The following is a 27,554-nucleotide window of genomic DNA, read 5'->3' on the forward strand; positions in this document are numbered from 1 at the left end:
TTCCTTAGGGATGTTAATACCAGCATGTTGAGGAAGATTAGTGTGCAGGAGGTTTATTGGGACTGAGAGCCATGGCAGGGAGGGAGTGAGGGAAGCAGGATGGGGCAGAGTGGGGAGATGGTTTGTGATGCATTCATAGCACAGAGCAATGGGAATCCTGGACCTGAGCTCTCTTTGTGGACTCATCCTGAGTTGGGCCAGGAAGGTGGGCCTTTATCCCCTGCCTTGGACTTCTTTGGTGGCTCAGATGGTAAAGAATCTGCCTGCAATGCATGAGACCTGGGTTCGATCCCTGGGTCAGGAAGATCCCCTGGAGAAGGAAATGGCAACCCACTCCAGTATTCTTGCCTGGAGAAGCCCATGGGCTATATATAGTCCATGGGGTCGCAAAGAGACACAACTGAGTGATTAATACCTTCTTGGTCACTTATTGGATGCAACTGTCCCTGGAGGGGCAAGGTCCTGGGCAGGGCGCCTCTTTCTTCAGCTGAGGGGCAGGGGCTCATCTGTGGCCGGCCAGCCAGCCTCAACACTCCCAGTGGAGGAGTGCTTCAGCCTGAAGGGGGTTCAAGCCAAGCACCGTGGTGCCCCCTACACAGTGTAGATCCTCAGGGAGGTGGGTGTGAGTGTTCTCTGGACCAAAGTCATGAAGCCTGGCAGGGGTCAGCTCCCGGGAAATTCTGTCGAAAGGCCTTGGGGAGCCCCTCCTTTCCTTACCTCCGCTCTCACCAAGCCCGGCTTCTTGAATTCTTAAGTATCTACCCTCCATTCCACCCCACCCCCTCATCTGGAGGAACCCACTGGCCGCCTCTCCAGGCTCTGACCACCAGTTTCACCCCTCCATCTTTCTTCCACACAGGAGCTGGAGGGAGTGTCCAAAAATTCAGATCTGATCATCTGCCTCACCAGATGTATGTACTTTAAAATCCTTCAAAGTACAGTGATCCCCCTGCCGTGACATTCAAGGATCTTGGTGACCTGGCTCTGATCCCCTGCCACCTTCTCCCTGTCCCTCCATCTGCTCTCCTGCCCTTTCCTTGACAGCGAGGGTTCTTTCTTATTTTTCTGTCTGTTCTCAGCCGTCCTCACTCCCTTTCTCCCTCCCTCCCTCCCTCCCACTCTCCTTCCTTGGCTTCCTTCTTTCATTCAAACACCATCCAACTGGCCAGCACATGCTCCCTAAATGCCTGCAGTAGCCAGGCCCCGGGCTGATGGGTGCTGAGGACTCAAAGGCAACCTCTGCTTGCACTCGCGCCTCCTCAGGCCCCCTTCCCCTGCCCAGTGAATTCCTATGCACCCTTCAAGGCCAGCCAATCCACAGCCTTTCTGGGAGAGCCTGATCCTAAGGACACCAGCTCAGGTGAGCGTGGGAAAACCCCTCATCTCTTCTGAGGCTCAGGGCCAGGCGCCGTGGGCTCCTGACTCTCAGTTCTGTGATCCTGCCAGCCACCTCGACACAGTACCTACCACTCCAGAACTCGGAACCTTGGCCTTCCTCTGTGGGTGTGCCTGTCTGCCTACAGCCTGTGAGTTCCCCGAGGACCGGGCCCCCCAGGGCCTGGCACAGAGCACATCCTCTGTGAGTGGGAGCTGAAGTGTAGGTCTGTTCCCCGAACTGTGTGTACTCTCAGGTCCTTAAACTCCCTTTGCCTCACTGGCCTCCCAAACTGCAATTCCAATCCCACCTCTCAGTAACAGGCAGGGTCACCTCTCCACTCAGATCCGCAACAACCACTTCTCCTGCTGCCCTTGGCATCCTCCTTTCCTGACTGCCCTCTCCCCCATGTGACTGAGATGGACTGCAGGTCCCCAAAGTCTGTACTGGTCACAACCCTGCGATTCAGTTTCTTTATCTGTAAATGAGGCCAATCCCTGTTCTCACTTCCTGGGCTGTAGTGAGGCTTTGTGAAGGCACCAGAGTAGACTTGTGGACAGCAAAGCGCTTCCCCACTTACAGATAGGTGTGATTATGGTAGAAAAAGCTGCCAGAACGGAACTGTGAACTGACGTGGCCTGGGCTGCTGCTGACCTGGGGGCAGCATCCTTAGGATGGACCCTTAAAAAGATAAGGCCAATCAGAGCAGCAAGTACAAGTCAGAGGAGTGAGCCTCCCACAGGGCACAGGGCATTGTTGCCCAGAGAGGGAGAAAGTCCTGAAGTGGCCCCCCTCCAGCTGTTATCTGGACTCACAAGGGTGCACTGGGGGAGGGAAGGTTACACCCCAAGAGTCAACCTTCCCTGAACTTCCTATTGGGAGGTGTGTGGTGTCCTTGGGGAGGGCAGCTGGATATGGTCTTCTGGGGGAGGTTTTAAAAGGTCAGCTGGGAGACTTCCCTGGTTGTGCAGTAGTGAAGAATCTACCTTTCAACAAAGGGGACTTGGGTTTGATACCTGATCAGGGAACTAAGGTCCCGCATGTCCTGGGACAACTAAGCCCAAGTACCACAACTACTGAGCTACATGCACCACAGCTGGAGAGAAGCCTGTGTGCCACAACTAAGACCCCATCTAGCCAAAAATAAATGAATAAATAAATATTAAAAAAAAATCAGAGGTCAGTTGGCCTGTCTGTTTCCCCCAGTGCTGTTGACATCAAGGTCCCAGGATGACACTTGACAAGGGAGCAGTGCTCCTGATAGAGAAGGTGGAGGTTACACCAATAAGCTGTTTATTCATCCTCTCTCCTCCCAGGGAGCTAGGAGGAGAAAGGGTGACACCCTTTTACAGATGGGAAAACCAAATGCCCAAGGAATCCAATTCAGTTCTTACAGGCCAACAGGGACTCCCAAACATCTGATGGGGGAGAAGTGGGTGAGGGCATGGGCCATGCTGGGGTGGAGGGGAGGAGGAAAGCCCCCTTGGAGTGCTTCATTTGGGAAGGTAAACTCAGGAGGAGAGGCGAGATGGGACGGCAGTAGGCCAGCAGCAGGCCCCAAGCAGCACCCTACTCCATACCCCTGCAGGGCTCTAGGCCTTGAATCCTCTGGCTCAGGCAGGATCATTTTGACTGTTGAGTCTTTTCCATTCACTTATTACAGGCTATGCCCCAGGATCAACCAGAGATGGCAAAGGAATCAGTCTAATCTTCGTCTTACAGTTATGAGGGACAGAGAAGGGTGGGAGCTGACCAAAGTCATTCAGCCAGAGGCCGGGTGAAGGCTGAGCCAAGGTCTCCTCCAAGTGGTCAGTTCAGCTGCAAGTCTGAGCCTCAGCATGTCCCACCTTGTGCTAGGGCTGGGGCATCACAAGAAAGGGGTGGAAGTGACCCCTGGGGGCGAAGGTGCTGAGTGGTGGGCTGGGGAGCAGTTGGAGGAACAGTGGGCACTGTCCTCTGCTTCAAACCTCCAGGGCCAGCCCAGAGCCGCCAGGCTAAACGTCCAACTCCTTGTGGGGTCCCTTGGAACCTGCTGCCCTGGCCCCATGCAGCCCCATCTCCAGTCCCCTCTCCTTATGCTCTGGCCACATGGCCTTTCTCTTCTTCCTCTCAACACAGGGCCTTTACACAAGCTGTTCCCTCTCTCTGGGGCCCCTGACTGCTCCAAGTTAATGTCTACCCAACCTTCTGGTGCTAGGTCAAATGTCAAAATGTCACATCCTGCAGGAAGCCTTTTCTGACTCTCAAGACCAGACTGTGCCTCAACCAAATAGCTCCACAGAGCTTCACAGCACTTATCCTAGTGGTAATTTTATGTTTCTTTGCAATGTAAAGTGTTCTCTGTCTTTCTCTAGACCCCAGGTCCTCTGATGTGTATTCTCTACACCTGGCCCAGAGCCTGGCATGGAGCAAGCCCTCAACAAATGTTTGTGGAAAGAATGAAGAAAATGACTCTCCGTTCAAATCCTGGAAGTGCACACTAAACTTCAGCTTCCTCTTCTCTGAAATGAGAATGATAACAGCAGAATTAGTGTAAAGATGAACCAATGAATGAAAACTCCTGACACACAGGAGGTTAAGAGTACAAAGGAGGAGAGAGATTGGAGAGGGAAGGGAGTACTCAGGGGAAGCGTTTAGGTGTGGAACGACTTGAGAGGTGGATGAATGTGTGGAAGCCAAGAGGTGGTAGGACAGGTGGGAAAAGACTTGGAGGTGGGAAGGTGGGATGAGAGACAGAAAGGAGAAAGCCTGACTGGGTGGGACATTTCTCTCTTCAGTTCAGTTCAGTTCAGTTCAGTCGCTCAGTTGTGTCCGACTCTCCGCGACCCCAATGAATCACAGCACGCCAGGCCTCCCTGCCCATCACCAACTCCCGGAGTTCACTCAAACTCATGTCCACAGAGTCGGTGATGCCATCCAGCCATCTCATTCTCCGTCGTCCCCTTCTCCTCCCGTCCCCAACCTTTCCCAGCATCAGAGTCTTTTCCAGTGAGTCAACTCGTCGCATGAGGTGGCCAAAGTATTGCAGTTTCAGCTTTAGCATCAGTCCTTCCAATGAACACCCAGGACTGATCTCCTTTAGAAGGGACTGGTTGGATCTCCTTGCAGTCCAAGGGACTCTCAAGAGTCTTCTCCAACACCACAGTTCAAAAACATCAATTCTTCGGCGATCAGATTTCTTCACAGTCCAACTTTCACATCCATACATGACCATTGGAAAAACCATAGCCTTGACTAGACGGACCTTTGTTGGCAAAGTAATGTCTCTGCTTTTTAATATACTATCAAGTATATTACTTTGTTGGCAAAGTAATGTCTCTGCTTTTTAATATACTTATATGCAGAGCACATCATGAGGAACGCTGGGCTGGAAGAAGCACAAGCTGGAATCAAGATTGCTGGGAGAAATATCAATAACCTTAGATATGCAGATGACACTGCCCTTATGGCAGAAAGTGAAAAGGAACTCAAAAGCCTCTTGATGAAAGTGAAAGAGGAGAGTGAAAAGGTTGGCTTGAAGCTCAACATTCAGAAAACAAAGATCATGGCATCTGGTCCCATCACTTCATGGGAAATAGATGGAAAAACAGTGGAAACAGTGTCAGACTTTATTTTTGGGGGCTCCAAAATCACTGCAGATGCTGATTGCAGCCATGAAATTAAAAGACGCTTACTCCTTGGAAGGAAAGTTATGACCAACCTTGATAGTATTTCTCTCTTAGCGACCCTATTTTCCAGCCTGATCCAGGAAGCCAGTTATTGACTGAGAAGCCAGGCAGGAAATACCCACTGTCTCCTGGGATTGCATGCAGGCCACTTAGCCCCTGGATAGACCTGACTTAGTCTCCCCCACTGGCCTGTGGACCCAGCTGAAAACATCAGAGGAGCTGTGAGCAAACATCAGTAGGGGCACCGACTCAGCCCTTGTGTCAGGAAGCAGCTAGTTCCTAGCTTCCCATGAAGGAGCATCTTCCTGGAGCTGCCCACACTGGCCTGGCCCCTAAACTCTGCTGCTGTGGCAGTGGGGAGTGATTCCTGCATGTGTCTGTTCATATTCATGCCTTGACTTTCTGCAAAGCCTGCTGGGAGGCAGAGGCAGTAACAGCTCCTGGTCACTAGCACAAAGGCAGGACATCAGAGGGTCCCAAGAGTCTTTTGTATCTGTCTGCCTCTCTGAAGAATTCCTGGATAAAGGGACATGGCCTGGACTTGTTGAGGGAAAATAAATGACTTAGACTTATGTTCATTGCCCCTTTTGGGCATACCAGCTTGTCCCCGTACTTAGGAAAGAAACTGAGGTTCAGAGAGGGTGTCCTACTTATCTGATGTTGCACAGCAAAACTGGGGACATAAATTCCCAAGCACAAACACAAAGGCTGTGTGGCTCCCAGCACAGGAGAGTGGAAGAAATGGAAGGGGATGTAGACTGCTACTCTGCTTGGATGTCAGGGACTCTGGGGAAAGGCTGTTTGCCTCTGGTTGGCTTCCCTAGGGTCCACCTGCAAGCCCTGGGAAGACGCCTCTAGAGGTGTGTTGAGCCATAGCAGGTAACAGCCATGAGCTCATTTCCCTTGAGGCCCCTGGAAAGTCTGGTAGGAAGGCAGAAGGAAAATGGCCAGGGAAGGAGGGAAAAGGGAGACAGCAAGCACTTTGGGGATGGTCCACAGAGCCAAGGCCAGGTGTGTGGAAGGAAAAGGACATTTGCTGAATGCTTCCTGTATGTGGGGTCATCCTTGTGTGCCATTCCTCAGGAATTCTTTGCCAACCTCCTTGGTGGCTGAGTATTTTTATTCCCATTGTACAGAAGAGGATACTGAGGCTGGGACTGGCACTGGGTATGACTTGAAAACTAAGTCTGGGGTCTCTGCAGGGCACCTTGCTTGGTGGGTGCTAATGTCTGACCCTTCCGGGACTCAAAGCACCACCACAGCCAGGCCTGGACTTCTTCCATTTCCAGCTCCGGTCAGCAGGGGGAGGCTGTGCTGCGTCTGGCTGGAGAGATTGGGAGCCAGAGGTTGGGACTGGGCTTAGGAACAGGAAAGAGGTCTCCTTCAAGGGCTCCCGGATTTGGGGAGCCCTTAGTAATACATCTGTGATGGCTGAAGGATGAGAAGGGTTTCTCCCTAGACTGTGTCATCCCCACTATTACCCCTGAACAAAGTTGAAACTCCTCAACTCAAGGCTATGATAGCTTCTCTTCGCCTCCCCTGTCCCACCCCCAATATGCTGTGCTGTGCTTAGCCACTCAGTCCTGTCTGACTTTTTATAACCACATGGACTGTAGCTTGCCAGGCTCCTCTGTCCATGGGGATTCTCCAAGCAAGAATACCAGAGTGGGTTGCCATGCACTCCTCCAGGGAATCTTTCCAACCCAGGGATCAAACCCAGGTCTCAAGCATCGCAGGTGGATTCTTTACCGGTTGTCACCAGGGAAGCCCAAGAATATTGGAATAGGTAGCCTAGCCCTTCTCCAGGGGATCTTCCCAACCCAGGAATCATACCTGGCATCTTTCTTTGCTTCCTACACCTAGGTCTTTGCATGTCCTCTTGAAATGGGATGCTCTTTCTGCCCAGTCAACTCCTACTCATCCTTCAATACCTAGCTTCAATGTCAACTCCTCCAGGAGCTTTTCCGGACCGCCTGCACCCTGCAAAGTTCCGTCATACTTCCTGCTCTTACAGGGAGGAGGGACCTATTGATAATACTAAATCAGAGCCCCAGAGATGATGGAACTCAATGTCCTTCCAAGGAACTGTAAACTGAGGTCAGAGAGAGGCAGGCATTTGCCCAAGGTCACACAGTCCAGTAGTGGGAGGCCATCCTGTGAGCCCTGTCTTCTCGGCATGACAGGTGTCCTCGCCCTGTGCTCAGATCCGGACAGCTGCTTCCCTGATCCCTCCTCCCCCCCGCCCCGCAGTGCCGGGCGCCCAGCCTGCACCGCCCCACACCTCCGGCGTGCCCCTAGGCTCAGCCGCCAACAAGCACTGAGCGCCCCCTGGATGGCGCGGTCCGGCCCGACCGCGGCTCTCCTTGACTCACCCTCCAGCCCGGGAGGGCCGGGCTCAACCTCGGCGGACCCGGCGCCGCCCGCCCGGCCCCGGCTGCACCACCGCCCCGGACCGTGCGGGCGCACGAGGCCGCCCTCCTCGGCGCCCCCGGGTGGGGCAGGTCGAGCCCGGTGCGCTATCCCTTTAAGCCGGGGCGAGATGGGAGCCGTCAGCGACAGCCGAGGCTAGCGCGGGACGTCGCCGCCCGCCAGGCCGGAGCGCGGAGCCGCGGAGCGGGCGGAGAGCCGAGGGGGCGGTGGGGCCCGGGCGCGGCGGGTCCCCTCGCCGCCCACTGTGCGCCGGAACCCTGGGCCAGGCGAGTGGCGGGCGGCACCCCAGGGTAACGCGGAGAATGTGAGGGCAGCGCAGGCCGGTGGCGAGGAGGCGGCGGCTAGGGAGAGGGCGTCGGCAAGATAGACGGAGAGGCAGCCGGAGAGACGGAGGACCGGGATCCGGGCGGGTGCAGGCGGGAGAAGGGAGACGAGATAGAAGGAGAGGTTGCGACAGAAAAGAGGGAAAGAAAGGAGCGGGAGAGCACGCGGCTGCGGGCGGCGGCGCAAGCCAGGAGCAGGGAGCCCGCGCCTCTGGCTGGGAGCACCAGGAGCCGGAGTCGGGCGCCGGGGCCGGGGATCAGGCGGAGAGCGCGCCGCGGCCGGGCCGGGAGCGCGAAGGAGCAGGGACGCCCGAGGGGGCCCCTGTGGGAACACCGGAGGATCTAAGGCGGGGCCAGCCGGGTAGGACCGCAGGCTCCGCGGGCCGCGCTCCGGGGGCTCCCGGCGGGCCGGGGCCTTTGTGAGCGCCCCAGGAGGGCAAGAGTCGGGAGTGCGGAGCCGGCTGTGCGGCGGCGGGGGTGTGTGCGCGCCCAGGTGTGCGCGTGTGTGCACGGGTGTGAGCGCCCAGGCAGTTGGGAGCGCGCGTTAGGGATTCTGCTGGCATCGCAGTGTGGAGAACTGGAGGCAGGAGCGGGGCGCGCAGGGGAGCGCGGGGCCCTCCCGGGCACACGCACACGCACCGCGCGCGCGCGCGCACACACACACACGCACACACACACACACACACACACATACACACACTCGCGCACACGCCCTCCCTGCCTCGCTCGTTGCCGCGGCCACCATCTCAGAGCCGAGCCCTGCGTAGCGGGAACCCGAGCCGGAGCGGGAACCAGAGAGGAGCCCAGCGGGGGAATGCGGCCCCGGAGCGGAGCCGCGCGCCCACTGCGCGCCCGGGACGGTGAGTGTGGCTGGGCAGGAGGGACGCTGTGGCGGGGCCGGGGCCGCGGGGGCGCAGGCCGGGGAGCTGGGGTGTCTGCCCGCCGGCGGCGCCGCGTGCGCGGCCTCTGATTGGGCGGGAGCCTCGGGGGCAGCGGGTTGGGGGTGGGGTGTTGGGTGCGCGCCCGTTGTGAGTGGGGAGCTCGCGTGGAGCTGGAGGGGAGCGCGCTCAGCACCCCGGTTCGTGACCGCGCTCTCGCCCGCTGCGCGGCCCCGCCTACCCATCACCTGCCATCAGAACCCCGGCGACTTGGAGCAACTTTGCGTGTGGGGGCAGAGGATGGAGGCGCTGTCATGGAGGAATTCCTGCCTTTCTTGGAGAGAACGCGAGGGAGGAATGGGCCACCCGGCGGGTCAAGGGGGAACATCCACTTTATCAGCGCAGCCGCCGGCTCTCGGGGACACCGGTTCAGCCCCGCAGCGCCGCTCTGGAGGCGCTCGGGGCGCTGGATTCCTGTGACCCCGCCAGGGTCAGATGGGACCGCGGGGCGACGGCTTCCCGGCCTCACTGCCGCGAGGTCATCTTTGCAGCCAGGCTGAGGACGGGTTTGAGGTTTGGGAGTTGGAAAACGTGCCTTGGTGTGTGTGTGTCCCTGCTCTTTCTGCTCCGTGGGACAGGCGGCTGGAAGAAGGGAACTGCCAGGAAAGTGCATCCCGTCCGCCCTGGCCGCCAAGAAGCTCCCAAGAGCCTAGAGATTGGAAGGGGAATCACTAGGCCCCCAGCTTGGTGCCACCCCGCCCCTCCCCTCCCTCCCCTGCTTTTCTTGGAACCATGCTCCCGCTGTCTCACTCTGTGATGAGGTTGTGACTGCGCTATGCCCCCATCCTCACCTCCATCTTCTGGCATTCCTGTCCTCTGCTGACAGCTTCAGGAAGCTTACCAATTACCCCCCACGCCCTCTGCCCCCAGTGCCAGCCCTGCCTCTTCAGTAGAAGACAGGATGGTCGTGTAGTCCAGGATGGTGCCCTGAGAGGTGTGGGAGGCCAGTGTCCCATGCGGGAGAGGCCCAAGAAAGGGAGAGTTTGGGCTCCTTGCAGGCCCCTCCATTGACTGAATTCTCCCTGCTTCCAAGCAGATTCTTCTAGGAAGCCTTCTAGGAAGCCTTCTCTGATTGCTCCCTGTCTTTCCTTTCAGCTTGGGATTCTGGGATGGAGCAGCTGGGTTTCTCAGCTGCCTTTGTCCATGTGCCTTGCTCCCTGGCACTCAGTGTGTGAGCCCGTGGGGTCAGAAGTCTTGTTCTCAGCCTCGATGCTGGGTGGAGGGTGGTGATGTTGGGCCAGTCTGTATCTCCCTGAGTCTAAGGGGTATGGTAATATCTACTAGTTTTCAGGCTTAGACCTACTTCCACTTTCACTGCCACTCTGCGATCTCTCTGCTGCCTTGTGAGAATGGAGGGGCCGTGGGCACATTTCCTCTCCGTTTCAGAGGAGGATGTTGAGGCAGAGATGGAGCTAGGGGAATGGCAGTCAGTCCCTTGCACCATGAAGGTATCCTTTAACCCTGATCTTTGCTGAAGTGGGAGGGTGCGGAGAGGGCCCTTCAGCCTTCTTTATTGACCTGGCAGCAGGGCTCTGGGGATCTGCTGCTGGAGGGTCTCCCCAGGACAGCTCTCTTGCTGCTGTGACCAACACACTCTCCAGATGGACAGGGAGGTAGGCACAGCCGCTGTCAGCCTGATTCTCCTGGTTTGATCCCAGCCTCATCTGGGCAGACCCCAGAGTCCGCCTGGTCTCTGCTTGATGTTTTGCAAACCTATGATCCTTGGCACTGGGATGTCAGTGTCCTTCTGCTTGGATCCTGGAACCCTTCCTACTATTCTGAGGTCTCTCCCCTGGAGTCCCTTTATGGGCCAAAGAGCTCACCCTCAGGTGATGGGCTCCCCACACAGAGGTCTAAATGTGCATTGGGGGTGGGGATAGGGCCTGATGGCCCACCTGAGACACAGGGAGCTAGAGTAGCTCTCAGCTCCAGGCAGGCGTCTGTGCCCATTCTCCCCAGCCCAGTCCTGATGATACCCTGGACTTATCCCCAGGGCCACTCAGGTCCTTGAAGACCTCAGGTGGGAAGAGCTGTTGCCCAGAAGTGACCAAAGCTCTTCTGGGGGTGGGAGTGGTGGGGGTAGTGGGGGTTCTGTGGAGGCTCCCTCAGCCGCTTTGCTGGCTTCACTCTGGGGCAGCCTCTCTCTGCCTCTGCCCCTTCCTTTATGCCAGCTTGAGCTGACTCGGTCTTTCTTAGCTGTCATTCCCCCGCCCCCTGACCCCCTTGCCCCCCACTCTTTATCCCTTTGTCCCCCTGTGGCTCCCTGAGTGCTGGACATTTGCTCCTTTGTGTTGACCTGACTGATGCTCTGGTTGGTACCCAAGTGGCTGGAACATAGCCAGCTGTCTGCTTGGCCCCACTCCTGCCATCAAGACCTGCTTGAACCCTGCCCTGGTTCTTTGACCCCTACCCCAATCCCCCATCCCCAGCTGACTCCAGCAGGGTGTGTCCTCCATATGGGGCCTCAAGCCAAGGAGAGAGAGAGAACATGGTACCTCTTTGGCCCCTGATCTGGGGGTCAGGGGTGAAAGCCCCTGTCAGGTGCTCCCAGCCCCCATTGGCTGCCTCCTTTAGGAAGATGACCACTCCCTGCTCTAAACCTCCTGACTGGGAAGGAGTCCTGCTCTGCGTGGCCCCCTTAATTTCCTTGTCCATCCAGGCCCTGACCCTGCTGTGTTTGTGTTTTAAATTATAACAAACTCAGTGATAAGTGGGCTTCCCTGTTAGCTCAGCTGGTAAAGAATCCACCTACAATGCTGGAGACCCCAATTTGATTCCTGGGTTGGGAAGATCCCTTGGAGAAGGGATAGGCTACACTCCAGTGTTCTTAGGCTTCCCTGGTGGCTTAGATGGTAAAGAATCCACCTGCAATGCGGAGACCTGGGTTCGATCCCTGGGATGGGAAGATCCCCTGGAGGAGGGCAACCCACTCCAGTATTCTTGCCTGGAGAATCCCCATGGACAGAGGAGCCTGGCAGGCTACAATCTACAAAGAGTCAGACACGACTGACCAACTAAGCACACAGTGAGAAGTTGTTGACTGGTCTGGGTCTTGGGGTAACTTGAAGGGGTAAAGATACCCCTGACCACTCAGGCCTCCTTTGTGGGGAACTGGGGGCCACTCTGGCCAATCAGATTCTCTTTTGTGGGCTTCCAAGGCCTCAATATCTGCTCCCAGGAACTGTGTCTCACTTGGCCTTGCTCTTCACTGCCTGGAACTGTCCACTTGGGGATCACTCCATATTGGGTGCCTCTCTTGCTTGAGGCCTGGGAGCTCATACTGAGGGTACTTATGACAAACCTGGGCCCATCCCTGGATGAGCTCTGAAAGGAGTCACAGACATGGACCCACACCCCTGGGTATAAGGGAGCCTGGCTAGGCCCCGCAAAATACAGGGGAGGGAGGCTGGCAATGGGTTGTTTCAGATGGACCCAGAAGGGCTGACCTGTTCAGATATTTCTGACACTTGGTGGATGCTCAGGAAATGTGCTGGATAAGTGAATGAGTGGAGGATGCGACCGAGTGAGGGCTTTCCAGGCAGATGGCATAGTGTTAGCAAAGGCTTGGAGGTGGGAGGCGCCAGGCACGGGGGGAACATGTTTGCAGTGGAGTGGTTCCTGCAGGGGCACAGCAGGCACAGAGCAGGTTGGCACAAGACGGGGGAGGATCTTGAGTGCCCAGCTGAGGAGTGTGGGCTGATTTCGTATTCAGAGGTTGTAGGGGTGAAGTTCTGGAGGGACGCGATCAGATTTGCAATTTAAACCGCTCCCTCTGGTGGTCGTGGGAGTGGTTGGCTGGGAGAGCCAGAGGCAGGGTAGCCGTCCTAGAGCTTCTTTAGGAGTGCAGGCTGCTGGTGGGGGCAAGAGCAGGGCCAGGCGCCTTGCCAGCCTTTGCTGGGATGGCCAAGGGGCTGTGCGTGGTTCCCCTTCTGATGGAGGAGGAAATTTGGGCTGGTGGGGAGTCCGGTGGGGTGATGCAGGCCATTAGAGTGAGGCAGGGCCTCACCATGCCCACCTCCTGGGCATACAGAGTCGGCAGGCATCCTGGTGTCAATAAATGAGTTTATTACTGGCCCTTCCCCTGTTTGCAGTTGAGCAAGTCCCTGAAGTTTCTCGGGCCTCAAATTTTATGTTCATAAAATGAATAAGTTTGTCTCCGTGGGGACTTGGAGTGAATTCGGGTGGAAGTCAGTGACTTAGGAAGTGGAATGCAAAGGGAAGGGGAGAGGGCTGGTCAGCATCACTGTTTGACAAGAGGAAGAGTTGGAAGCTCAGAGAGGACAGTGACTCACACAAGGTCATAAAGCAAGTTGGGGGCAGGGGCTCCAGCCGGGGGTTTTCCTGGCTGTGCCTGTAGCCTGAAGGGTTGGGATGGGTGGGGTGCCCAGGGCCTCGGGGCCTTTGCAGAGGGCCTGCTCAGGCACTTGCTTCAACCGTTCAGCTGTCAGGGAGAGTATGGGGCCATATGGCCACATCAGGGGTGGAGCCCGCCACCCAGGAGGGATAGCGGCTGCCACTCTGGCCTTCTGGATCTATGAGGGCACTGCCCACCCCCAGGGTCAGAGCGGGAGGAGGCCAAAGTAGAACCTCAGTGTCCAGGTTGGTTTGGACATGGAGGCTGGGCCTTGGCAGGTGGCCCAGTCTTAGCACCCATCTGCCAGGGCAGCCGGACAGGCGGCTCCATGCCCAGGACTGATCCAATTAACTCAGGACCAGCTGTGCCAGACACCCCACCCCCACTCCCCATGCCACTCCCCTGGCCCTGCTGGTCCACAGGCCGTGGGGTGACACAGTGCCTCTGATGTCGGGATCTCAGGTTTGAGTGCAGTATATGTGTGTGACACACAGCTCAGGTGTGACATGCAGCCTTACCCTGATCACTGATTCTGTAGTTTTGAGATTTTGGAGTATGGAAATGGGCCCTAAATCAGTCTGGTGTGATTAAAAGGGCTTGCCTTGGGCATGGGAGCCATCTGGAACTGAGTCTGAATTCTGTCTCAGCCGCTTCTGAGCTGGATGGGCTCAGGCAAATCACTTTTCTGGCCTCAGTTTCCTCATCTTTTATGTGAGACTGATAACCTACCTTCTCGGGATGTCATTAGCATACTTTGAAATAATACATATAAAGCATGCACTAGCTTGATACACTGAAGAATCTCAGTGTCAGTCATGTTTTGCCCTCTGCTGGGAGAGAGAAGTGAGTTCTGTTGGAGTTTCAGTCTCTACGCTGAAGTAAAGAGGAGTCTTATTTTTCAGGAAAAAATTTGCTTTATAATTTTATGTGGTGCGTGCATGCTCAGTCATATCCGACTCTTTGTGACCCCATGGACTGTGGCCCACCAGGCTCCTCTGCCCATGGAATTTTCCAGGCAAGAATACTGGAGTGGGTTGTCATTTCAGAGGATCTTCTTGACCCAGGGATCAAACCCATGTCTTCTGCATATCCTACATTGGCAAGCAGGTTCTTTACCACTAATGCCACCTAGGAAGCCCAATTTATAATTTTATAAGTAAGTTTTTATGCTCCATCCCTCATTTAGTCCCCATGGCATGCTGTAAAGTAGGCAGAGAGTACCGTCCCATTTCACAGATAAAGAAACCTGCAAGTGATTCTTCAGAGTCACACAATGAGTTGGCCTTGACCCTGTCTTTGGACTCCTGGTCCAGGACTCTTGCTGCCTTGATATGGGTCCCAAACTTTGGCGAAGTGGAGGCTGAGGAGATGTGGGTCTGTCTTCAACAAAGTCTATCTAGACCAAGCTTGGGGATTCTAGAGAGTCTCTGCTTAGCCCTGTCTCTGATACAGGTGCAGGGACAGGCTGTCATGGTGACAGACAGCCAATCCCAGCTGGGGTTACTGTGGGGGATGCTCAGTGAGGCAGTGATTGGGGCATTTCTCCACTGAAATGTCTGTCCAACATGGGGTAGGGGCGGGGACGGGTATGTGTGTGTGTCAGGGAGTGTGGAAGGGGGAGCCTTTACCTCCTGGGCACCCTTAGACCCTGCCCAGGCAAGCAGGGCTCAGCCTTCGGGGCTCTCTTCTGGGGAGAACACTGGGCTCCCCCAGCTGTGTGACTTTGGCCAGGTCACTGTGTGTCCCTCTTTGAGCCTCAGCATCCCTCTTTGTAAGTGGAAGATAATTCCCTCCCTGCCTGCCTCCCAAGGCTGTGTTTGGGACTTTACTGGAAATACATGTTTTGATACAAACATCATCTTCCACAGCTGCGAGGCCAGGCGTCCCCTGTCCTACATCTGCGGGTCCTGTGATCGCTCAGCGGTTCTCTTATTGGGTGCTTCCTCTGGGCCTGGCTGTGCTGGCTGCTGTGGGGACAGAGATGAGTAAGACTAGCCCCCGCCCTCATGGGGCGGAACCTGGCAGGAACTGTGGACTCCGTGGCATTTAATGGTCCTTCCAAACACATGCTGGTTGTCACGCTCCCACTCAGCATTCTCCAAGGGCTCCCTGTTCACTCAGACCGGCGTCTGGACCCCTCAGTGTTTTGCAAAGTCTGATTCTCCCTGCACCCAGCCATCTCGTTCCATAGTCCTCTGTGCAGTTAGGCTCCAGCCCAATGCCACTGATTCTCCCCTTCTCACGCGCTCTGGCTTTCCTTCCTCCAGGGGTTCGCCCTGCTGACCCCTCCGCCTGAGTCCTTGCTCCATCTCTGCCAGTAGATCCCACCCACTTTTCCACACTCAGCCCAAATGCTGTGTTTAGAAACCCCTTCTGGTCCCCCTAGCTGGGAGCAGCTTCTCCTTCCTCGAAACTCAGAATACTGTATCTGCTTTACGGTTTGCAAACAATTGCTGTGCACCTCGGAGAAGACAATGGCAAGCCACTCCAGTACTCTTGCCTAGAAAATCCCAGGGATGGGGGAGCCTGGTGGGCTGCCGTCTATGGGGTCGCACAGAGTCGGACACGACTGAAGTGACTTAGCAGCAGCAGCAGCAACTGTGCACTTACTGTATGTGAGGCCTACTGTGTGCAAGGCCTGCAATACACGGCAGTTGGTCTCTCCTCATGGCCTGGGAATGCGTTGGTGGCAAGGACTGGGATTATTCATCCTGGGTGCCTGGCAGATCCAGGGACCTGGGACCAGATGGGCTGACCAGGGCATGTGGCCCATCCCTCAGAGCCTCTGTGGCCACTGCCTCTTCCTCCTCCTCTTTGGATCTGGAGATTCTGGCTGGGCCCAGGACATCTGTTTGAGAAACTCTGAGTTACTGGCGGCTTTTCTGCTGAGATGCTCACTACAGATGAAGCCTTCTCTCCCCTGGGAGGCTATGCCAGGCCAGGGCGGGGATGCCCAGTCACTGGCCACACATAACTCTCCCCGATGAATTGCATGGCATCCAGCAATTAGCAATTGATTATTTGGGGTACTGATAACTCTTCCATTATCGATCAGCGGAGATGGGCCTGACCAACGTTAGTGTGGGTCAGCTGGGCCTGTCTGGGAGATTGCGATCATGATCATTTATTCCTGACCAGGATGCTCGTAAATAGGAACAAAAGAAAGGGAGGCGCTGGCGATCCTCTCTTAGATCCACACTGCTGGGGAGGGGTAGAGAGATAGGGAGGGGGTAAGGGGGCGCTTTTGCTCATGTTCACCTCCCTTTGTTCCCACCTTCCGTGTTCTGCTTCCAGTCTTTCCTGGCCTGGGTCTCAGCTTTCCCATCTGTTAAGCGGGGATTTCAGTCTCTGTGGGGTAACACTGTGCCTTTGAATGAGGCGCCTAAGCAGTCCCTGACTTGTCATTATTTCTGGTTAATGGGGGGTGGGGCGGGGAGCAGCACCCTGAGGCTCAGAGAGGGTAGTGGCCATATGAGGATGGAGCCAGCATCAAGATCTCTAATCCAGGGGCTTCCCTGGTGGTCCAGTGGTTAAGACTCTGAGTTCCCAATGCAGAAGGCCTGGGGTTCAATCCCTGCTCAGGGAACTAGATCCCACATGCTGCAACTAAGACCTGGAGCAGCCAAATAAATAAATAAAAATGAATATTAAAAAAAAGATTTCTAATCCAGGGTCATTTTGCAGAATGACAGGGAGGAAGTGGGTGGGAGGGAGGTGGTGGGTGGGAGGAAGGTGGTTGGTCAGAAGAAAACAGTGCTGTGTCTGGCTTCTGAATGTGCTCAGGCTTCTAAATGGTGAGCTAGCACTCAGTGGAATTTGTGCAAAAGCGATTTCTAGGGAAACCACATAAAGGAGATGGCAGGGGGCATGTTTAACCTACTTAAGAGATCCAGCTACCTTTCAGGTCTGCCAGGAGCAGGAGGCATTATTTGTGGGGTTCTGGCTCATGTGACCAATGCATTGTTTTTTTTTTTTTACTTTTTGTTAGGAACATTTTCAAAGGTACAGAAAGATTGAGGGAGTAGTGTAGCAAACTCCCATATACCCACTCACCTAGATTTAACAGTTGTTGATATTTTACCACATTTTGCTTTATCTTTTTTTTTCTGGAGTAGTTTAGAGTAAATTATAGACATCATGACATTTCACCCCTAAATATTTCAGCATGCATCTCCAAAAAATATAAGAAAATGCTTGTCTAACCTCAAGTGGTCACATAATTCATTTTCTCCTTGAGAGGTGAGGATGCTTGAGAGACGCGGAGACTGAGGCCTGAAAGACAACCTGGCCTGTCCACCGTCACACAACACAGAGGGGAGAGGAGGAGGAGTGGGATCTAGGAGGCTGTCTACAGGTGTCAGCCCAGGATTGCCTGAGTCTGGGGGTGAGGGGGGGCGGGAAGCAGCCTGGAGCTGGGCAGGTGGCTGGGGTAGGATGCTGCTAGGGTGGTTCCTCTGGCTCAGGCTGGAGGTTCCGCCTGGAAACTGGAAGTGAGTCTCTTTTAGGATAGCCGGGGCTCTTTTCCTTTTGTTTGCTATGGGGATTAATCAGGAACTGCAGCGTCAGGAAAATCTAAAACAACTTCTTGTTTATTGTTTAATTTAGGAGACTGTTATCAGGCTCTGGCCATGCAGGGCCAGGGGAGCCTCTGCTGGCACAAGGCGTAGGGCTGCCCGCACCAGCCACTTTGGATGGTAGGAGGGAAGTCAAGGGGAGGGCTGCCTGGAGTTCGGGGGCTGTGCTTAGGAGCCTAGCCTGGATAGCCAGGGGCTTTGGGAGAACTGAGGGTGTGTGTGTGGGGGGATGTGGGGGGCTGTGCCTGAGGTCTGGGCTGGGCTGAGTCTTTGGTAGCCTCAGAACAGAGATGAGAAGCGAGGCACGGAGGGGTGAGCTGGGGCAGGTGCAGAAAGGAGGGCGGGCTTTGGCCGCCTCTAGCCACATGGAGGAGCTGTCTTCACTCTCCTGCTTGGGCCCAGTTTTCTCCTTGGGGAGGGAGGATGGGTGTCCTCTGCCAGCCTAGGGCAGGTGCAGGTCTCCCCAGGCTTCCTTGTCTCCTTGGGGTCAGGGTGATTCTGCCCTCCTGGCACCCACACATGCTTTTTCTGCCCTTGGTGCCCTTGGTGTCTTGTGAGCACCTCTTAATTCTGTGAGGGTCACAGGGGTCACAGATATGGAACTGGAGAACATTGGAACTAGACGGCAGCCTCGGAGATGATCTCATTCTTTTAGCCTTAGATAGAGAAACTGAGGCACAGGGAGTGGCCAACCCCATCTCAAGTGTCACATTGAAAAGCATTGCAAATACAGTGCTTTTGTACTTGCAGTGGTCCAGTGGCTGAGACTTGGAGCTTCCAATGCAAGGGGCCTGGGTTTAATCTCTGGTCAGGGAACTAGATCCTACACCTTGCAACTAAAGATCTTGCATGCTGCAACGAAGATAGAAGATTCTGCATGCCGCAACTAAAACCTGACGCTGTCAAATAAATGCATATATATATATAAATAAATGTTAAAAAAAAAGAAAAGCATTGTGGAGCCTTGGCAATAAGTCAGGAGTCTGGTATCTCAATCCCAGAATCCCCTGCTCCTGGGCCTTGTGGGCTGTGGTTCAGACAGACCAGTGCTTCCTCTGGTTCCAAGGGGCAGAGGTGAGCCCAGCTGGGGAAGGGCTGTCAGTCATCCTGGGGTCGGCCCCAGGTTCTTAGGACCTGCCCTGCCTTCTGTACACGCACCTGCACACACACACACACACACACACACACACACACACCCCTTGTTATTTACCAGTGGGGAGTATGGGTGTGCAGGTTGGGGAGGAGGCTTCAGCGGGGTGTCCTGAGGCTCAGCCATCCAGGGCTGAGACAGTCTTCCCATGCTCCCATCTCTGCCCCCACAGTGAGGAGAACCCTGGTTTGTGCCACACTTACTGCTGGGCTTATTTCTTGAGGACAGAAGTAGGAGCAGTGAGCAGGAGAGTCCCCTGGGAGGAAGGTGACTGGAGGGAGAGCAAGAGACAAAGGTCAAAACACTTTCTGATTCCTCGTCCACAGCTCTGCGGCTCTGCCAGACCCTGCATCAAGCCTGTGTATTCTCTGCAGTTGGGGATGGAGAGGAAAACACTCAGCCTCCCCCAAGTGGCTGGATGGGGGCTGTGGACCTGGGGCATGTCACCACCTCTCCTGGATGAAGTGAGGCAGGGAATGGACCTCTTCTGCTGTGAGAAGGGTAGGGAGGATTGCCTGTGGCCACTGGCCCATCTGTTGACTGGTCCTTCAACCACTTGCTGGGTGGGCAGTGGGCTGGCAAGGGTCATAGGAAATAGGGCAGGTCGTTGTTGTCCCATCCCCAGGCCTTCCTTCTGCTCTTCCTGTGCTGGGGGGTAGGAATGGCACTGTGCCTAGAGTCTGGGGGGCAGGTGGGATAGAACCAGTATAGGTCCCCATGCTGTCTGACTGCATGTGCTGGAACCTCGGCAGGGCGCTGGAAGAGCTTAGTGCTCACCGCAGACAAGTGGCCACTATGGGCACCATTTTACAGATGAGGAAACTGAGGCTCAGGAAAGTCACTTGGCTGGTCAGTGGTGGGTCTGGGATTTGAGACCAAAACTACCTAGCTTTGCTGCATCTCACTGTCTTTGAGTCCTGGTTTCTGCTCTGGACTTTGCCACTAACTGTTGTTCTCTGGGCCCTGCGTCAAGCGGGACTGTGAGGATGGCTGAGGGTTGGGCTGTAGCCACAGGCTGGAGGGAAGGCTGAGTCTCTGGTCACTCCTTCCACCTGGCCAGGCAGGTTCTCAGGGTTCTGACGGAGGCTTCCCCTGTCCTTAGAAAGGAGGAATCCTTCCTAAGCCAAGAAAGCGCGGGCTCCCTGGAGGGATCAGTCCCCTGTGTGTGTGCAAAGCGCATCAGTGCCTCCCGGCCTCTCTGTACCCAGCTGGTGTGTGCCTTCTGTGCCTTTATCAGGGGATGCAAGGTGGCATGGGAGCCTGTGTGCATGGGCATGGGCCACTTGAGGCCTGGAGAGTCACCCTTGAGCAGTGAGTATGAAGTAGGGTAGAGGTGAGTTCACTGCACACCTTCTAGTCACAATGCCAGGTACTTTACATATATTATCTTATTTAACTGTAAAAACAGCCCCATGAAATTGGTACTACTGCTGTTCCCATTTAACAGATGAGAAAACTGAGGTTTGGAGAGATCGAGGGACATGGAAAGGTCACACAGTTAGTGGAGGGGTTGCCATTCAAACCTGAGAACATTTGCTTCTAGTGGAGGCCATGTCATTTGTGTGCCACTCGAGGAGAGTCTGTGCTACAACTAGGAAGGAGGAAGTTGGAATTCAGGAAGGTGCTGCTGGTGGCTGCTTTGTATTTGGAGGCAAGAGGCCAAGGGTCAAGTGAAGGGTCCAGGTGGGAAAGAGGCTGTTCAGTGGGAGAGGTATTTGAGCCTGGTGGGCTGCCGTCTATGGGGTCACACAGAGTCGGACATGACTGAAGTGACAGCAGCAGCAGCAGCAGCAGTGTGCAGCCTAGAGCTGTGTGTCCTTGGCTCGGTCATCTGCTCTGGGTCTGCACCCTCAAACCTGCTTTACCTCCCCCCTCCTTATACTCCCTTCTCAGGGCAAGGCCTGGAGGTGGGACTGAGCAAGGCTTCTCAGAAAATAGTCAGGGCCACATGCCCCGTTGGGAGCATCTGGGGATGAGTCTGGAGAGGGGCCTGATTGCACGCCTTGAATGCCAGCCTGGAACGGTGATGTTCTCCAGATTTTGAGCAGAGGCAGGATTAACAATTAGAGTGGTAAATCTCTGATGGCTGGGGGTGGTTGGTGGCTGCGGGTCCTGCCTGGTGGGGGAGTGGTGAGAGAGCCGGAGCATCTGGGGGCTTCTCCCCTCCTTGTCTGAAGCGTCCATCAATGCAGGAGGGGCGGGGAGGTGGCTTTCCTTGTCTCCCGTTCTTTATCCTACCTTTTCCTGCCTCCAGAATGAGGAGTGGGGTGGGGGGTGTCTCTGGCCCTGCCAGGCCCCTCCCTTGGGGGCTGTAAATATTTTATCTCTACCATCTCTGCTGCTGGAAATTGCTGCTTTTAACACATCCCCTTCCCCCCAATCCCCCACTCCTGTTTTGCTCGGTACAAACAAATGCTGGAGAAATTCTGTGTGGGGCGCTTGCTCTGTCTCTTCTGCTCGTGCCCAGAGTCCCCTCCAAAAACTCTAATTGCTTTTAAGCTGTGATAGTTGGCAAAAGCAATTTTCTTTACATTATGGAGAAAGGGGGGAAAATCCACTACATTCTCGTCTTCCTTTTTTTTTTTTGTCTTTTTGACTCTAACCTTACATTTTGAATTCCTCCTCACTGCTGCTAAGGTTCTAGGGGAGAAACAGAGTAGAAAGAGCTGTGGGCAGGGAGGCCAAAGTGCCCTCGGGCAGGGCATTTTGCCTCTCTGAGCCTCAGTTTCTCTGTTTACAAGGTGGTCGTATGTTCATTCATTCAACAGACATTCCCTGAGCACATCCTCTGGAAGAGCTTGAGGGCAAGGACCAATTCTGTCTTTGCTGCTGCCTCCCCAGCACCCAGCTCAGAGTCTGACACTCAGTAGGTGCTCTGTTAAGACCAGCTGACTGGATCAGTGGGTCTCTGTGAGCCAGGAACTTTGCCAAGCACTAGCAATGCGCTGGATGAATCAGACGCAGCCCCTGGCCACCAGCGCTCACTGAATGGAGGGGAGCTGCCAAACACACATAATGACTGTGTTACTCAGTCGTAGAAGGTGGATTCGGCATGCTTAGAAGCACGGAGCAGGGCCGGCCAGGGGAGTCGGGAAAAGTTGCACAGGGGAGAACTTGGACTGCATCTTGAAGGAGGGGTAGGAGTTTGACAGGCAAACTGGAGCCGAGGAGGGGGGAGTTTCGGACTGGAAATAGCCTGTGCAAAGGGTAGTTTGGGCTTAGGTGATGGGGACCTCTGGAAGGTTCTGAGCAGAGGACATGTGGGAATGATCCCCCACCCCTACCCCAGGCTCCACGTGGGTGGTAGTAGGGGAGGAGGGTTGCTGGTTGGGAGGCTGCTCCTTGGTGAGTCTGTGGGGGAAGGGAGGCTGGAGTGTGAGTCTGAGACAGAAAAGGCAGGGGATGGGAGTGGGGTGAGGCTAGGAGTGTCCAAGTCCTGGTGCTTGTCTCCTCTGCTTGTGCTTTGGTGAGAGGCAGTCAAGGCCTTTCCTGGACCCTTGGGTGGGGGTCCCCCAGTATAGCTGGGGTCCAATTCATAGGCCTCTGTTGCCACGGGCAGTCAGGCTTGCTTTGCTTTTGGTTCGTCAAGGTGTACAGCCCTTCACAGGGTGTAAAGCCGGCGCACCTCTGACCCCTCAGGAGATCTTGGAAAGTGTCCCCTGAGGTGGGCAGAGCAGGGGGCTGTTCCGCACAGCCTGGGAGAGGCCAGGTGTGTCCGCAGGTCTCCAGGCAGGTGGAGACGGGGTGGAGATCTGAACCTAGGTCTCAGGGCCCCTTGCCTGCTGCCCGTACCACCTCTGTCATGCTCCCCTCTGCCCTCGCCCTCTCCTCTCCTCCCCTCCCCAGCCCCATGCTCCTTCCCTGTTTGCAGAGCGTGTGGGGCTTTTCAAAAGCATTAATGATAGAAAATAAATTGGAATAGGAGAGGAATCATCGCCGGGCATTCTCGGAGGGCCGCCTCTGCCCTCGCGTCTCTCAGCCATATTGAAGCCAGCAGCCAGACCGGAATATGAATGAGTCCGGGCTGGCACTGCTCTTAATCTGTCGGGGAGCCCTCCCTGGCCAGACGGCACTCACCGGTGGGAATGAGGCCTCGGTGGCCACTGGGCTTCTCAGACCAGGACTGATTTCTCTGGGATGGAGTCATAGTCCATGGCTGTGGAGGAGAGGCAGCGGGCACCTTGTGCCCAGGTTCCCCCCACCCCCTGAGTCCCCTGCAGGGGTCACAGCTCTGAGGCCAGCCTGGGTGGGATCCAGCATCTCTGCCCAGGCCAAGGGGACCTGTATGAAACTTCCAGTGGCTCCTAGGGTCTGGATTCCTCATCTGGATATTCGAGGTCTGCTGTGAGAACTGGGCTTCTCTCGTGGCTCAGCAGTAAAGAATTGCCTGTAGTGCAAGAGACACAAGAGACATAGGTTTGATCCCTGGGTCAAGAAGATCCCCTGGAAGAGGGCATGGCAACCCACTCCAGTATTCTTGCCTGGAGAATCCCCATGGACAGAGGAACCTGTTGGGCTACAGTTCATGGGGTCACAAAGAGTTGGACAGGACTCAAGTGATTGAGAACGCATGCACGCTGTGAGAACTTGAACCTTTTTGTCCTGCTCCTCTAGGAAGACTTCCTTGATCACTGACAAGCCTCATACTGAGTTTTCTATATTCAAGTTTCTCATGGCCCCTGGAGCAAGGGTATAAACCTAGTGCCTAAAGGGGACAGGCAGGTAATGAGTGGGACAGGCTGGGGATGAAGCAATGGGGAGAAGTGGAGACTCTGGCGGTGTGGCTGCGCGTTTGGGAGCCCGGAATGGGAGCTTTCACACCCAGTTCTGCTGAGTAGCTTCTGCTGCACAGCCACACTTGTCACTCCCTAGCTTGCAGGGAACTCCACAAGGGCAGGCCCTAGTCTCTTCCTCTGCAGCCTGTCTCCCCACAGACACTGGCATGGGCTGGGCACCCAGGAAAGTTTCCTAGAAGTTTCAGAGGCTCGAGGGCCTGGGGAATCACTCAGAGCAAGCTTCCCATTTAGAGATGGGGAAACTGAGGCCCAGACCTGGGAGTCGGGGCGGTGGAAAGGGCTCCTGTCATGCTCTAAGCATCCTGTTGTTCTGCTGATCCTCACAACAGGAGTTTTTGCACCTGTCTTATTTACTTATTTTTAAAATAATAGCTGCTTTGTTTTATTCGTTTATTTATTTATTTTAATTGGAGGCTAATTACTTTACATTATTGCATTGGTTTTGCCATACATTGACATGAATCTGCCCCGGGTGTACAGGTGTTCCCCATCCTGAACGCCCCTCCCACCTCCCTCCCCATATCCTCCCTCTGGGTCATCCCAGTGCACCAGCCCCGAGCACCCTGTGTCATGCATCGAACCTGGACTGGCGATTCTTTGGGCTGCACTGGGTCTTCATTGCTGCATGCGGGCTTTCTCTAGGCTTCTCATTGCGATGGCTTCTCTTGTGGTTCGTGGGCTCCAGAGCTCAGGCTTCAGTAGTTGTGGCGCATGGGCTTAGTTGCCCTGTGGCATGTGGAATCTTCCCAGAAAAAGGGATGAAACCGGTGTCTCCTACATTGGCAGGCAGATCCTTAAGCAGTGGACCACCAGGGAAGTCCTGTACCTCTGTTTTAGAGAGGAGGAAACAGAGACTCGGGGTGTCTGGATCCAGGTGCCCTGCAGGCCTGCCTGTGACTCAGTGTGTTGGGTCCCCCAGTGCCAGCTGCCTCTTTCTGGCAGGAGTAGGGGTGCTGAGATGGGCACTGAGTCCCCTGAGGGTGGTGAGCTGCGTTTGTGCCCAGAGTAAACCCAGCCAGGGGCGGGAAACCTGGGATCCTGGCCCCGATCTGCCACCAACTCCCTGTGTGACCCAGGACAGAGGGCTCGCTCTGTGCCTCGGTTTCCCCATGTCAGGCTGAGAGAGGACCCTGGAGGGGTCAGAGACAGTTCAGGGGGCTCCCCTGAGTTCATATGCCCCAGCCTGCCAGCCCTACTCAGGGCTTCTGTGCAGCCCCGAGGTTCCCTTGACTGCAGTCCAGGACTGTAATAAAACCTCTTATTCCTCTCCTTTCTGGGGTCACTGTGGTGACACCCAAGAAGGGCTTGGGCTCTGCAGACCTAGTTAGCAGTGTGGGGCAGCCAGGGCAGCCTGCCCCCTATCCCAGGAGGGAAGAGGGGCTCAGGCCAACAACATGTGGGAAAACTCAAATGCAGGAGTGTACACTCAGTGCTGCTTCCCAGGGGGTGCTAGTGGTAAAGAACCTGCCTGCCAATGCAGGAGACATGAGACATGGGCTCAATCCCTGGGTCAGGAAGATCCCCTGGAGGAGGGCATGGTGACCCACTCCGGTATTCTTGCCTGGAGGGTCCCATGGATTGAGAAGCCTGGATGGCTACAGTACATGGGGTTGCATAGAGTCAGACATGACTGAAGTGACACAGCATGGCATAGCACACTCAGAGCTGAGCCCGAGCCTCACCCTTGCATGGCCTGGGCCTTCCTTTCACGTGCTGAGAATGGGCTCCCAGGGTCTACCTTGTGTAGCCTGGGGGAAGATGGGTACACAGAGGCCCACAGAGTCTGAGAGTAAGGCTCAGGGTCACCACTCACCCACCCTGATCCCTGCCCCCATCAGCCTGTGCTCCCCTCCTGCCAGGGCAGCCTTGCTCACCCTGGACAACTCTCATCCCTGCTCGAACCAGCATCTACACCCTGGGACTCTCAGAGGGGGTGGTGTCCTGCTTGGGACCTGGAGCTGCAGAACCTGCCCTAGCCCCTGCCCTCCAAATCGTGCTGCCCTGCCAGCCATGGATGGATAGGTGGACACCGAGCTCCTGAGACCGCTGTCCTTCAGGGGCCCAGCCTTGCTCCCTTCCTGCTTGATGGTTCTGATTCTTTTTTGGTCTGTGGGTCCCTTGGGGAATCTGATGAAAGCCATGGCCCCAGACCTGAAACAGACATGCTCTCCCTGCCCCACAATATGTGTGTAAACTCACGAGTTTCGTGCAGTTTCCATGCTCACAGACCTCCTAAGTTCCCCGTCTCTGGGGACTCCAGTGAGGATCTCTGCTGTCCTCGATTCCCAGGGGACATGGTTAATGTGACCCGTCGAGTTGCCCTACGATGAGAAGCCAGGTATCTGAGTCCCCAGGCTGTTTCTGCTCCACTGTGCCTGCCTGGGGACTGAGCATTGTGATAACCCTCCCATTCTTCCCACAAACTTTGGTCCTTGACATCGCCTCTGACTGGAGGGGAGGATAGTTTCGGAGGCAGTGGGTCAGGCTGAGGGCCAGCTGGGGGTGGGTTTTCAGAATTTGCCACCTGCTCCTGGCCTCTTCATCTTCCCTGGTGGCTTGGCTGGTAGAGTGTCTGCCTGCAAGGCGGGAGACCCGGCTTCAATCCCTGGGTCAGGAAGATCCCCTGGAGAAGGGAATGGCAACCCACTCCAGGATTCTTGCCTGCAGAATCCTATGGACAGAGGAGCCTGGTGGGCTACATATAGTCCATGGGGTCACAAAGACACGGACACGACTGAGTGACTAACACTTTCACTTTTCACTTTTTTTCCCCGCCTTTCCACAAGCCTGCTGGCTGTCCTTATGCCCTAACACACACACACACACACACACACACACACACACACACTCACACACTCACTGACTCTAGATTTAGACATGATGATACACAACACCCTCTCCATGGTTCACCTCTGCGGACCCACACAAGCCCCTCTCTCTGAGCACTGCGCACCTGCCTTCTACTTGTAGCACGGGCTCGCCCAGCCTCTCTGGGCACAGAGAGAAGCACCGCAGCTTCCCAGTTGCTTTGTCTTCTCTTCGTTCCCTCCCTCCTTCCCTAGCACAAGAGCCCTGTGAGAGCCCAGGGCTAGACCTGCAAAGGCCGCTCCCCTGTTGCCCTTACTCCCTGGGCTCCTCTGAGCCTTAGACTACGGTTCTCAAGATTGTGAAGTTCCAGGGTTTTCTGGTCACCTAGGGGAAACTCCCACCCCAGCCCATGAGGGCCAGAGCCCTGCTGAGGAGCCAGTGGCCTTGGCTTTAGCATGACCTGTCTGTACTGCTTGTTGGGTCCCCTTGCCCTGGGCAGAGATGCTGGACCCTACCCAAGGCTGGCCTCAGAGCTGTGTCCTCAGCAGAGGGCTTGAGGGGGTGGAGGGACCTGGGCACAAGGGCCCCTCAACCTCTCCTGCACAGCCATGGACTGTGATTGCATCCCAGAGAAATCAGTCCAGGTTGGAGCTGCCCAGTGGCCACCGAGGCCTCATTGCAAACAGCTTTGCTGCCACTGAGTGCCATCTGGCTAGGGAGGACTCCCCATTGGCCTTGGTTTGGGGCAATGGAGGTATGGGCTTCACATTCTCCAGCTGAGGTCCTCAAACTGGTCCTACGTAGCCCTACTCCCACCCCATACCAGAGGTCTGGGGGTGGGGCTACAGATGCCACTCCCCTTTCAACCACAGCCAATCTGCTCAGGTCTGCATTTATACTGGAGTCTTAGCAGGATTTAAAGCATTAAGTGAACTCTTTATTGAAAATTCAACAACACATTTGTAGGCAATGGAGACTGTGAAAGCCCCTTGTGCCCCTCCTAAGAAGTGATCCCTGTACTGTCTAGATATTGTCTTCCAGCCTTTTGGGGCATAAACGAACAATCTGCTATTTATAAAAATGGGCTCATTCTGAAATAGCATTGTACAGCTTGATTTTTTTTCATATTGTTATACAT

At 55.4% G+C, this 27,554-nt stretch overlaps 1 protein-coding gene across 2 annotated transcripts in view; it reads left to right on the top strand.

Annotated features, from left to right (window-relative positions):
* The first annotated feature begins 7,541 nt into the window (after positions 1-7,541).
* The window catches only part of LINGO1 (leucine rich repeat and Ig domain containing 1), a 216,223-nt gene continuing 196,210 nt past the window's right edge, over positions 7,542-27,554 (top strand). For both annotated transcript variants that reach the window (XM_055418100.2, XM_055418103.2), the window contains exon 1: positions 7,542-8,656. The gene's annotated coding sequence lies outside the window, so the exon portion shown is untranslated. The remainder of the gene's footprint in view (positions 8,657-27,554) is intronic.

The sequence above is a fragment of the Moschus berezovskii genome, chromosome 21 (genome assembly GCF_049115385.1).
Source record: "Moschus berezovskii isolate FMDL1 chromosome 21, NW_MosBer_1.0, whole genome shotgun sequence".
Lineage (NCBI taxonomy): Eukaryota > Metazoa > Chordata > Mammalia > Artiodactyla > Moschidae > Moschus > Moschus berezovskii.